This window comes from Carcharodon carcharias, chromosome 8, assembly GCF_017639515.1.
Source record: "Carcharodon carcharias isolate sCarCar2 chromosome 8, sCarCar2.pri, whole genome shotgun sequence".
NCBI classification, from domain to species: Eukaryota; Metazoa; Chordata; class Chondrichthyes; order Lamniformes; family Lamnidae; genus Carcharodon; species Carcharodon carcharias.
The window spans coordinates 63,199,810-63,213,352 of NC_054474.1; the positions used below are offsets into that span (position 1 = coordinate 63,199,810).

A 13,543-nucleotide genomic window follows, 5' to 3' on the forward strand; every position below is an offset into this window, starting at 1 on the left:
AGAGAGAGGTGGAGTGGGGGTGTGGTTGTAGGGACAAACTCTCCGCCCCCCACTCCACCTCTCTCTCTCTCTCTCCGCCCCCCACACACACACCTTAAACTAGCTTATATTTCAACTCTTTCTTGGACTCGAACTCAAGTTCTGTCGAAGGGTCATGAGGACTCGAAACGTCAACTCTTTTCTTCTCCGCCGATGCTACCAGACCTGCTGAATTTTTCCAGGTAATTCTGTTTTTGTTTTTGGTTTTGGATTTCCAGCATCCGCAGTTTTTTTGTTTTTATCTCTGTGTTTCCCTCAGACCTCCTGTATTCCCAGCATTTTCTGACATCACACCCACAGCTATTGGGATGCTCAATTTATATGAAAAAGGACTTGCATTTCTGTAACACCTTTCACAATCTCAGAACTTCCCAAACAATGTTACAGTAAGTGAAGTATTGTTGAAGCAACTGTTGTAAATCAGAAAACACGACAGTCAATTTGTGCACGGTCAGCGCCCAGATTGTCAGGTAATTTGCTTTTCCTGTAATGTTGGTTAAGGGATAAATATTTATCCAGGTCACCTTGCCTTTTGAAATAGAGCCAAAGGATCATTTATATCTGGGCCTCAGTTTAACACTTCATCAGAAAGGTGGCACCCCCAACAGCACAGCACATCCTGATCGGTACTACACTGGAGTGTCAGCTTGGACTATTGGCCCAAGTCCCTAGAGCAGGTTTTAAACCCATGACCTTCTGACTCAGAGGCGAAAACTCCAAGAAGTCAGGCTGCCAAGTTGTTTTCTAATGTTTAAACAGATTAAGGAAACAGAGACTGAGGACCCACATCAACTATGTTTAGCATAGAGAAAATTATGAAAATTGAATGTGATGACTCTGTAGGCACATGGCAAGAAGTATTATGAACAGTAGACCAATGTTGCTTTTTGAATGTATTTTGATTATTTTAAAGGGTCTTACTGCAGCATGAGTCATGTAGTATCATAACACTGCAGTTTGAGTCACATGCTGCAATAGCACTGCAGTTGAATTCATGAGATGCAGATTGCACGTATCTCCTACCAACACAGCATAAAATCCAAAGATACTAATTTGGTAAGTGGTAAAATTGCTACTTGTATGTTATATAATAAAACATATAGCAGTGTGTAACTATACAGGTGTATAAATTTAGGAGCATATTTTAAACCAGTATCTCTGATAAACTGGTAAGCAAATATATGTTATTGTTTTTAACATGTTCTTCTGTTAATGCCACGAATACCCATTTGCATAGCTCGAAACTACAGCCTGCAAAAACACATTGAAAAATGAGGCTGGTCTTTTATTCAAAATATAAGACAATCCAAAGTAAATCATAGCTCTATGTAATTTTATGATGAAAACAGAGCTCTATCTTGCTTCAATCTTGCATCCATAAACACCATCACCAAGGAAAACTACAAGCAGTTGGGTTGTCAGATTCAAAGCCAAAGTAACCTTTGAACTATAGCTGACCAAATGCGATGAATATTTGATCTAAACCCTCTAAAGACTGTCTGACAATATGAATGGTTAATCTATTGACAACTATAAACATTTGCAAATTGCAGTAGTAGACATCTATCGAAGACCTGCAAGGGATATTTTGAAAGAAATGTAGTTATTGTCCCAAGATTAATACCCATTAAATAAATGCAAGGCTTCTTAATGGCACAAAGACAGCCTAGTAATTCTAGTTCACTTTATGCTATGTCTAGCGACAATGGCTGGGCTCAGTGGTAGAAGATAGCAATATCACTGCATGCATTCAAAAATGTCAAAAAATCTCCAAATTTGGTATCTTACAGCTGTTCACTGGACTGCGTGCAAACACTATGCTTTACTCTTAGCAACTTATTCAGTTGTTGCTGTTATAGGTATTAATTCCCGAAGCCTTATGCCATCTTCTTCTGAATCTGTTAAAAATAATGTAATTAACTTGAGCCTGGCGAGGAAGATCCAACAGCATAGTCTGCTGCTTTTCAGAGAGAACAGGAGTATACAGTGGGCTAGTGGTAAACATTGAAGGGCAGTTGATAGTCACAATACACATAACATATATTTCTGATTGAAAGAATAATTTAATCATATTTAATCTGAAAATGAATAGTTGGGAATGATCAATTGTAATAATTTACACTCAATGTAGGTATGTTAATACATTTTTCAAGTAAAATCATAAGCTTTGTAGTTACTTTTTTTCTCTTCTCCCCCAACCTATTCAATGTCAATGTTATATTTTCTCTTTTGAAGGTTTTGATTCCTGGCGAGGTTCCACAGAAGTCAATACCCTTCCAATGTCACACCCAAGTGGCAATTATTCACAAGTGTGCGTGAACAGCAAGTGCTGGCAGACTATTTGGACTCAAGAGAGTATCACAAGAGAATTTATGCCTACTGTTACTTGAGGTCATCCTGACACTCCCACAAAGAGTTAAACTGGCAGAAATACTAAGAACCCAATTTTATTTTTCCCTCCCCAGTCCAATGGCACTGATAGCTTTGCCAACAATCACTAGTTCAGGCTAGACCCCATCAATATCTACCAGGTCTCCCTTTCCTCTACCAAAATCATCTCCTATCCAAGAATCATCCTGGAGAGTAAACGTCATTCCCCATTTTTTAGTTTTACTACAAAATGTCTCCTGAAACCACTCTCCCATGCATCCTCACTTCCAACAAGTGCAAGAACTCATGGACTTATTTGTCACCAATAGAGAGATATCAACTCAGCTACCTCTTTGACTTCTCCCCTTACCCAAGTAAAATGTGTCCTCAGAGCCCCCGTCATGGCCTGACCTCTGCCTCTTTGTAGTCTCTCTTTTCCCTCGTGCTCATTTCGAGCTCATCTTGTCCATGAGACCTGTCACCCGCCATTTAACTCCATTCCCATCAAACTGCTGATTACACAATTTTTTATCCTGGGTTTTTAATCTGGTTTTTTTGGCCTCCTCAGGAGATTAAATGGCTTCTTGGTTAGTTAAGGAATGAATGCATTGTGATGCACAGGATATCACAATTTTATGGGGGACTCTGATTAGACTAAATGGATCTTTCCCTGTCTGTCATTTTTCTTATAATTTGAAATCTCGTGAGATCTGCCACAATTTAATCCATGGGAAATTACATGATAGTTTAAGCACCTTAGCTCACCTGATTTGTTTGCCATGTGGTTCTCATCTAGTGCTTTCCATATTTCCCAGCTTAATTTAGTAATAAGGATCTGGCACAAATAGGGTTAATATGGGACTGAGTACAGTACTGCCCACAGAGTGTTGTAAGAAAACATACCCACATCCAGGGTCAGCCTAGTGTTGGCCAGAGCCTTGTTCATCAGCAAGCATAGAGACAGCTCCCAGCTTTTACCCTTTACTGTACATTTGTAAATAGTTCAAGGGTCAATAAGACTTGCAGTTAACCTACATATGACTACAAAGACTTCTTCAGACCTACTAAACTTAAACCAACACCCTACAACACATGTCTCCATTGCAAACCATCTTCTCAAACCTCTTTCCCAAACCCCCTTCCCAATCCTCCTACACTCACCTCCAAGAATAAGTGTGAGGAGCTCTTGGAGTTCTTTGTCACTATGATCAGGACAATTAGATCAGCTGCATTTGCCACTTCTCTCCCTTTCCCAAGCACACTGGGCCAAACTTCCTCTAAAGCTCCCGCTCCACTTCCTGCTCCCTTGACCTTATTCCCACGAAACTGCTGACCATCCACCCTCCGTTCCTGGTTCACATGTTAGCTGATATTAACAGCTTCCTCACTTCAGGTTCCAAACCTCCTTTAAATCTGCCATCATCACCCCTCTCCTAAAAAAAAACCCTTGATCCCACTGTCCTTGCAAACAAAGATTCCATCTCCAACCTCCCTTTCCTTTCCAAAGTCCTCAAACCTGTTGTCACCTCTCAAATCTCTGCCCAGTTTGCCTGGAACTCCATGTTTGAATCCCACCAATTGGGTTTCCATCCCTGCCATAGTACTGAAAGGACTTTTATCAAAGTTGCAAATGACTTCTCATGGGTGTGACAAAGGTAAACTTCCCATCCTAGTTGTTCTCAACCTGCATGCAGCCTTTGACATAGTTCACCTATATCCTCCTCCATTGCCTTTCCACTGCTATCCAGCTGGGTGAAACCATCTCACCCGATTCCATTCTTATCTAAGTTTAGCCATTGTATCACTTGCAATGGGGTTTCTTGCTGTTCCTGTTCCGATACCTCTGGTGTCTCCCAAGGATTCATCCTTGGTCCCCTCCCATTTCACATCAACATGCTTGGCAGCATCATCCAAAAGCACAACGTTAGTTTTCACATGTAACCTGACGATACCGAGCTTTACCTCGCCACCACCTCTCTTGGCTCCTCCACTGTTGCTAAATTATCAGACTATACCATATGTTTTTGGTTCCCAATCCAAACTCAGCTCCCTAGCTACTGACTCAATCTCTTTCCCTAGCAACAGTCTTAGATTAAACCAACCTATTCACAATTTTGGTAACATAATTGACCTCATCTACATATTTGCGCCTTCATTAAGACCATCTATTTCCACCTCCGTAACATCACCTGACTTCACCCATCTCAGCTCATCTGCTGCTGAGATCTTCATTGTCATTCTTATCTCTACACTTTCCGATTCCAACACACTCTTGGCTGATCTACGACATGTGCCGTCCATAAACTTGAGGTCATCTGAAACTCTGCTCCCTGTAACTTGCACCAAGTCCCAATCACCTATAACCCTGTACTCACTGACCTACATTCCCCCTGGTCAAGCAATGTCTTAATATTAAAACTCACATCCTTGTTTTCAAATACCTTCATGGCCCACCCCTGATCCCTATCTGTAATCTCCTTCAATATCTCAAACCTCAGGGATTCTTTTATATTCATTCATGGGGTGTGTATGTTGCTGGCTAGACCAGCATTGATTGCCCATCCCTAATTGCCCTTGAGAAGGTGGTTGAGAGCTACTTTCTTCAACCACTGCAGTCCACATGTTGTAGGAACACCCACAGTGCTGTTAGGAAAGGGGTTCCAGAATTTTGACCCAGCAACAGTGAGGGAACGGTGAAATAGTTCCAAATCAGGATGGTGAGCAGCTTGGAGAGAAACTGCAGGTGCTAGTATTCCCATGTCTTTCTAGGTGGTAGAGGTTGTGGGTTAGGAAGGTGCTGTCAAAGAAGCCTTGGTGAGTTGCTGCAGTGCATCTTGTAGATGGTACACAGTGCATGGCTGGTGGAAGAAGTGAATGTTTATTATGATGGATGAGTGCCAATCAAAGGGGCTGCTTTGTCCTTGATGATGTCGAGCTTAAGTGTTGCTGGAGCTTCACCTGTCTAGGCAAATGGAGAGTATTCCATCACACTCCTGACTTGTGCCTTGTAGATGGTGGCCACGCTTTGGAGAGTCAGGGGGTGAGTTACTCTCTGCAGAATTCCCAACCTCTGACCTGCTCTAGTAGCCACAGTATTTATATGGCTGGTCCAGTTCAGTTTCTGGTCAATGATAACCCCAGGATATGGATAGTAGGGAATTCAGAGACAGTAATGCCATTGAATGTCAGGGGGAGATAGTTAGATTCTCTCTTTTGGGATATCTGCGCTCATCTATTTCTGTCCTCTTGAGTATCCCTGATCTTAATTGCTCCGCCATTGGTAGCTGCGCCTTCAGTTGCCTTATCCCTAAGATCTGTGACTCCCTCCCTGCACTGCTGCACCTTGCTTTCCTTCTTTAAGACACTCCGTAAAACCCACCTCTTCAATCAAACTTTTGCTCTTTTTTCCTACTCTCTCCTAATGTGGATAAATGTCATATTTTGTTTAATAATGCTCGTATGAAGCACCTTGGCATGTTGGTTAAAGGCACTATATAAATATAAGTCCCTATTTTGTTTCTCTGAACACATCATAAATATGATAAATGTGACTGAGCTATTCTAATATGACCAATTCAAGCTGCAGGTGTGTTCTGGTTCTAGATTGCCTGGGAAACAGACAGACCAGTTCCAAACAGTTGGTGGTTGAGTAAAGGACAACAGGCTATAGGTTACTGTTTAAAAAACAAGAAATAATCTGAAGCAAAGCTATAAAGCTGTGTAAAATGTTAGCTGAAGAGTTAAAGAAAAATAGGTAAGAACAAAAGTGATGTTCCACTTCATATTATTTTAGAAAATTCTAAGTTGTATTCTATCAATTACAGTAATATAATAAAGTGAACTGCTGACATCTCAATCTCATTACCACCATGTTAGGCAATTCTTCAGTTTCACTGTGTAAGCTGAAATACATGAACTTGTTGGGTCGGTCAAAGGTGCGGGAACTGAAGTATCAGTAGAAAATGCATCAGACATGACAGGTACAACCGGTTTCTTCACAATAAGCATAATGCATTAATGACCTTTCAACTTTTGGGAGCAATATATGCCACGCTTTTTCATAACCTCTTGTGGAAAAAAAAAGTTTGGAATTCCTTGCTTTTGATCCAAACATTCTGCATGATAACATTTGCAACAAAGTGGTCCTTGGTCCTCACAAAGCTTCATTTTGATGTTGTAAAAGCAAACAGAGCAGTGCAACAGAAAACAGAACCTGTACAAAATACTTGCCTAAAACAGCCAGAATGGCATTCCAGTTGAGCTGAACCAGCTCCAACAAGTTCAGTCCAAGCAACTCATTCAAGTGAATTCTGCATCATCTGTTCCAAAAGCAAATTAAATAGGGAGTGACACAAACTCATAGGTACACCCAAACCAGAGACATTAAACAGGTGAATACTGTGGTGTGTGTGAGGAGTCAACTTTATATTGTGTACATATATCTATGTATAGGAAGAAGATTTGGAGGTAATTGTGGCTTTAGGGAACTACAATGTGTTGAGATTATTAGAAACATGACTAAATCCAGAGAATAAAAATGAACACTATATTAAGGAGTATAAAGTGTATGGAAAAAAAGCATGGGCAGAAAAAGGAGGTGGTGTTATGTCAGGGGCAGCTGACAGAAAGTCTATCCTGTAAGAGGTGGAAGGCTGCGAAATAAATGACTTTAGTTGGACATTATGCTAAAATAAATCCAAACAAACATTTGGACTGTGCAACAAATCACATGACCAACATAAGGATGATGGTAATTTTCTGCATACAAGAGCAGGAATGTTATTTTAATGAGATTTCAATCAAACATAAATTTGGTGAGTCCATTGAAACTATTGGGGGTCTTGTGCACAGTGGGTAATGTCCCTGCCTCTGTGTCAGGAGTTCTGGGTTCGAGTTCCACCCCAGGGCTTGATGGCCAAGGTAGGTACATTTGTAATGCAGCCAAAGATGTTGATTATCAATCTGCAAATCCACCCAACGCATGCCAATGATAGGTAATAAAAGAGTGGGAGAGATTCCTGAGCAGCCATGTGGTGGAAAGAAATTTGCAGCCTCTATCATCACTATCCATAGCTCCAGATTACAAAGTGCATGTTGCTATAGCAACTTAGATTCTGAGTGATCTGTAACATGCCACATCATTAAAAGCATTGTATTAGCTTACGAATTGTGGTGGGGCAAGATTTCCAGCATTAATGCAGTAAACAAAACCTATTTATGCAGGAAAATCAACTGCTTTAGAGTCAGATGATAGGTCCAGTGCATCATTTCATTTTGACGTAGTGCATTAAGATAGCCATGGCCTGCAGTGCTCAGCTTTATCTGATATTCGTTAATGACCAAGGATATGGATGTTGTAGCACCTCTTGGGACATTGGCCATAGAATGACCAAGAAGCAAAAACACAAGATTTCTAAAGTTGGCTTTTAAATTGGATCCCAAAATCAGATGACACACTAGGTTCATTAGTGTCTCTTTGGATTAACTGCTACACACAATCCTCCCCGTCCAGTAAATTCCTATTAAACATACAAGTTAGTTTAGATTACCAGGTTTATTTTGCAAGTTTAGGCTCAACCCTACCACTGTTCTTGTACTAAATTTTTGATTCAAAAATGATCAGAAACCAGCTGAAGTATTTTCCTTTACCTCATTCAGAGTGTCTGTTGCCTTGGATCAGTGAAAAATTCATTTTTGCATTTCACAGGACATTGTGAAAGTGGACCAATTTCCAGGTACTCAGTATGCTGTTTCTAAAGATGATAGAGCAACAAAAATGGTTGCAAATACCAGAGTTCCATTTTGATGCACTATGTTCCTAACAAGACAGGTATAAATAGTGACAAAGACCCACACGCTTATTATTTATAAACCAGCATGAATACAGAAAGTTAGATTAAAGAATTCTGATTTTTAAACACTTTGGTACACAACATGAAAACCTACATTTCTGTTCTCTTTTAATCATTCTGAATGTTAAAATATATAGTGTGAATACTATTTATCTTTCAACATGTGTGACCTCAATGTCCCAAAGTACTTCACAGCCAACAAGTTACTTAAAACAGCATAATCATTGTGGTAATATAGGACAGCTGCATTAATAAGGTTAAATTAGGTCAAAAATTAATATTCAATATCAGCATGGTGATTTTCATAAATTTCCAGACTTGGTTGGACCACCTAAAACAATATTGGGTTCTGTTCTCAGTTGCCAAAACTGCTCACCATTGCAATTTCATCATGGAATGTAATGATAATCTGCAGCTTCTTTTTGCCACTGCAAACCATCTTTCTAAACCCCTCTCCCATGTTTCCTTCCCCTCACCTCCAACAAGTGTGAGGTGCTCATGAACTTTTCATTAAGAATGAGGCCATTTGATTAACTGTGTCTATCATTTCCCTCCTTTCCTTTAATACACCATGCCAAACCTCCTCAAAAGTAACTATCCTAGTCCTGAACTCACATAATTCTCAAGTTTATTTTCTATCTCTCTTCATGCCCTCTGAGCTCATTATCTCAATGAGACTCATCTCATGCTCTCATTACCCAATCCTCACTAAACTGATAATCATCCAACTTCACTTTCTGGCTACCATGTTGGCTGATATTGTAAACCGTTCTCTTTCTTTAGATACCTTCCTTCTCATTCCTTCAAATCTATAGCCACCACTCCTCTCCACAAAAATAACTCTTGCCCCCAACGATCTTGCAAGCTACCATCCCATCTCCAATTTCCCTTTCCTCTCCAAAGTACTTGAACATTTTGTTACCTCCAAATTCTGTGCCCATTTTTCCCAGAGCTACATGCTGAATCTACCCAATCATCTTTACGTGGCTGTCACGGTGCCTGTAATGAAAAAGCTCTTTTCAGTTACAAATGACATCTTGTGAGATTGTGACAAAGTGAAACTATCCTTCCTCCCTTCAGTCTTTGACTATCAGTTACAAATGACATCTTGTGAGATTGTGACAAAGTGAAACTTATCCTTCCTCCCTTCTCCAAAGTCATCCAGCTGGGTGGGACTGCACTCTCTTGGTTCCATTCTTATCCATCCATCTAAGGGTGTGACGGTAGATGCAGGAAGGATATCTCCCATGGCTGGGAGTCTAGAGCCAGGGGACAGAGTCGCAAATAAAAAGGTAGACCATTTGAGACCGAGATTGGGGGACTTTCTTCACTCAGAGGGTGAAATTCTTTGGAATTCTCTACACTAGAGGGATGTGGAGGCTCAGTACAGCTGAGTATATTCAATTCAGGAGGTTAATAGATTGCTACATATTAAAGATAGTACAAGAAAATGGCGTTGAAATAGAAAATCAGCCATGATCTAGTTGAATGGCAGAGCAGGCTCATGGGGCCAAATTGTCTACTCCTGTTCCTAATTCCGATGTTCCTAATCATGGCCAGAAAAACATCTGCAATTGCTTCTCTTCCTGCTTTCACATCTTCACCTCTGGTATCCTCCAAGGATTTATCCTTGACCTCCTTCCATTCCTCATCCACATGCTACCCTTGGCAACATCATTTGAAAATAGTGTCAGTTTACACATGTATACTGATGACACAGGGACTGTAGCAGTTCAAGAACACAGCATACCACCACTTTCTCAAGGGCAATTAGGGTTGGGCAATCAATGCTGGTCTAGCCAGCGACGCCCACATCCCATGAACAAATAAAAAACACCCAGCTCTACCACATCACCATCGATCTTAATTGTTTCAGACTGCTTGTCAATATCCACTGGATGAGCAGAAATTTCCTCCAATTAAATATTGGGAAGACTAAACCTCTTGAACCATGTTCCTTAGCCAGCAACTCCATTCCTCTCAGTAGAAACTGAGGCAAACCCAGGTCATTAACGATCTGGAGATGAACTTTGGGCCACATTCCTGCAACATTGTCAGACTCTACACCTATTCCACGTCAAATGCTGCTTAAGTGCTTCACCGTACCTATCTTACCTCTAGACTTGGCTCTTCTAATGCACTCCTGGATGACCTCCCACATTTGACCCTCTGTCAACTTGAGGTCATGCAAAACTTTGCTGCCCGAGTAAGGACCCAGGCATCAAGATCGACTTAACTGTCGCCCATGTTTGTTGCCCTAAGTTAGCCCCTATTTAAGCAATACTTAGATCTTAAAATCCTCATCCTCTTTTGCAAATTCCTCCATGGCCTTATCCCTCGCTCTCATTGTAATTTCCTCCAACCTCATAACCCTCCAAGATATCTGCACTCTTCTAATTCTGGTCTCTTGACTACCCCCGATTTGAATTACTCCATGATTGTGCCTTCAGCTGCCAAAGGCATAAGATTTGGAATCCCTGCTTTAAACCCTCGCCATCTTTTTCCCTTCTTTCAAACTTCCTCTTCAACCAAGCCTTTGGTCATCAGCCCTGATATTTCATGTGGCTTGGTGTCAAATTTTGTCTTATAACATTGCTGTGAAATGCCTTGGGACATTTTATGTTAGAGGTATTACAGAATACAAATACAAGTCATTGCAGAGAAATGATGAGTGCTCACATTTCTAGGCTGAGCGCTAGTTTTGGCACTGTATTTCAAGGAGTAATCCATATTTCTAACAAAACCAAGCCCTCCTGAATTTATTGGACCTGCAAATTTCAATGTGGTTCCCAGTTCTAATAATACCACAACCATAAATCTGTCCAGAAATCTTCCCAGGCTGGAGTTAGGCTGATGGCCAGGGTGAATTTATTTTGGGAAGTGACCATCTTTTGGAGGGGGTTCTTTATTTCAATAGGAGTGTGAGAGAAGTGGGTGTACGACTATGTGGAACAAAATATATCCTTGCTTTCCCCTCACCATTGGTAATGCTACTGAGTTTCCCCATCATCAAAGGGGGGGGGGGCAAAAGACAGAAATTGGGGGGTGTTGGTGGAGTAGTGTTTAATAAATTTCACTTTAACCACAGAATTTCAGAAGCAAGTGATTAGCAAAAGCAAAGTTAGATGCTAAAGATATGCATTGATAGAAAAATTCTGAGGAAGGTTAATGCTTGAGCTAAAAATTGAACAATATTTTATTTTTTTGTCTTCCTATCTCTTGTGACCACCTAGAAATGATAATGGGCAGTTGTTCAGTTGTCTCACTACTAATCTGAGTTGAGGAAATAGAAATAAAAAAAGGGAAATGGTTATCTCTGCCTCTTAGCTGTTAATCTTGAGAAAGTCAAAGGTTTAAGTTAACAGGTTTAAGTTTGGCTAGAGCTTTGGGATTCAAATAGGCAGGAGAGGTGCTAGAGGAAAGGGATACAATGAAGTGGCATATTTAACATTAGGATCTTTTCTGTGCCATTTTGTACTGGAGAAAACTGGTCTCGCGTAGGCATGCGATTGTAATATTGTGTATGATATGAGATCTGGTAAGCCTCAGCCTAAGGGCAAAGGTTAAAACAGATGTTCAAGTGAAAGCAAGCATTCTAGAGAGCCACAACAACTTCCCAGACATACCACATGTATGTATTTTTGAACAATGCTCTGACAATGTTTTCACCAAGTAGGCAGATTTTAAAACATTTAACATTTCAAAATGGCAAAGTTCCAAGCTGAGAAAGGATACCAAGAGAAAGCATTGATCAAGATTAGGTATCGCTGAGTGTAAAATTTTATAGCTCATAGGAACATAGGACTAAGGAGGAGTTGGCCATTCGGCCCTTTGAGCCATTCAATAAGATCAAGGCTGATCTGGTTGTGGTCTCAACTCTACTTTTGTGCCTACACCTCATAACCCACAACTCTCTTGTCTAACTCTCAAGGCCTTATAGGGAAGAGAATTCCATACTCTAATGACTTGCAGAGAAAAAAAGGTTCTCCTCATCTGTCTTAAAAGGTAGACCTCTTATTCTTAAACTGTGCTCCTGAGTTCTAGCTTCCCCACAAGAGGGAACATCCTCCTGGTATCCAGCCAATCCAGCCCCTTCAAGGTCTTATGTTTCAATAAGGTCACCTCTCATTCTTCCAAACTCTAATGGCTATGGGCCTAACCTGTTTAACCTTTCTTTATAAAATAAGCCCTTAATGAGTCAAGCTCAGTAAGCTTTACATTTTCTTGGCTATTTACAGGCCTACCCTGAAATATATTCAAATTTTAAAAGATCTATTATTGCCATAGAAAATTGTTCGATGTATATTTTCAAAAGGCAATATAACACCACAGTTGTGAATTCACATTTCCTACTGCAGCTGCAGTAATTTGAAAAGCATAAAAAAACTTAAATTGCCCAGTGAAGAAGCATATCCCAAAAATTCAATTTTGAGCATAACTTAGTTGCTATAGATCTAAAGAAAACTGAGAATCAGGATTTCTCCAGAATCCCCACCCACACTCAATGCTAAATGACTCAACTCAAAACCAACTTGCAAGTGTGTGAAAGATCCTGACTCTTACTTTCAACAATATTAAGAATATTTTTAAAATACTCTTACACAAAGTAAGGTTGTTCTGTTAATGCATCTGAAGAAGAGTGCTTTTCAGTCTCATTGCTTTATTATCAAAATGCATTTTTTTTCTTTCTACGTACCAAGGTTTACACCACAATTTAATTTTTTAACCAATTTTCCCATTTCAAATAGTAATCAGCTTGCTTACAAATTATTTAAATAAAATACTACATAAAAAACAAACCACAAACAGATTTCACAGTGGCTGTTTGTGGGACTATACTGTGCACAAATTGACTGCAAGTGATTACACTTATGATACCCAATGGCTGATGCACTTTGTTGTCCACATAATTAAGTTCTTAAAAACAAAAAAACTGCGGATGCTGGAAATCCAAAACAAAAACAAAAACAGAATTACCTAGAAAAACTCAGCAGGTCTGGCAGCATCGGCGGAGAAGAAAAGAGTTGACGTTTCGAGTCCTCATGACCCTTCGACAGAACTTGAGTTCGAGTCCAAGAAAGAGTTGAAATATTAGCTGGTTTAAGGTGTGTGTGTGTGGGGGGCGGAGAGAGAGAGAGAGAGAGAGAGAGAGAGAGGTGGAGTGGGGGTGTGGTTGTAGGGACAAACAAGCAGTGATAGAAGCAGATCATCAAAAGATGTCAACAACAATAGTACAAAAGAACACATAGGTGTTAAAGTTGGTGATATTATCTAAACGAATG

General features: G+C 40.2%; 1 long non-coding RNA gene across 1 annotated transcript; it reads left to right on the forward strand.

Annotated features, from left to right (window-relative positions):
• The first annotated feature begins 156 nt into the window (after positions 1-156).
• Positions 157-5,496, forward strand: LOC121281221. The gene is made up of 3 exons (XR_005943837.1): positions 157-221; positions 953-1,095; positions 2,275-5,496. It is a non-coding gene; the product is annotated as an uncharacterized LOC121281221 (long non-coding RNA).
• The last annotated feature ends 8,047 nt before the right edge of the window (positions 5,497-13,543 follow it).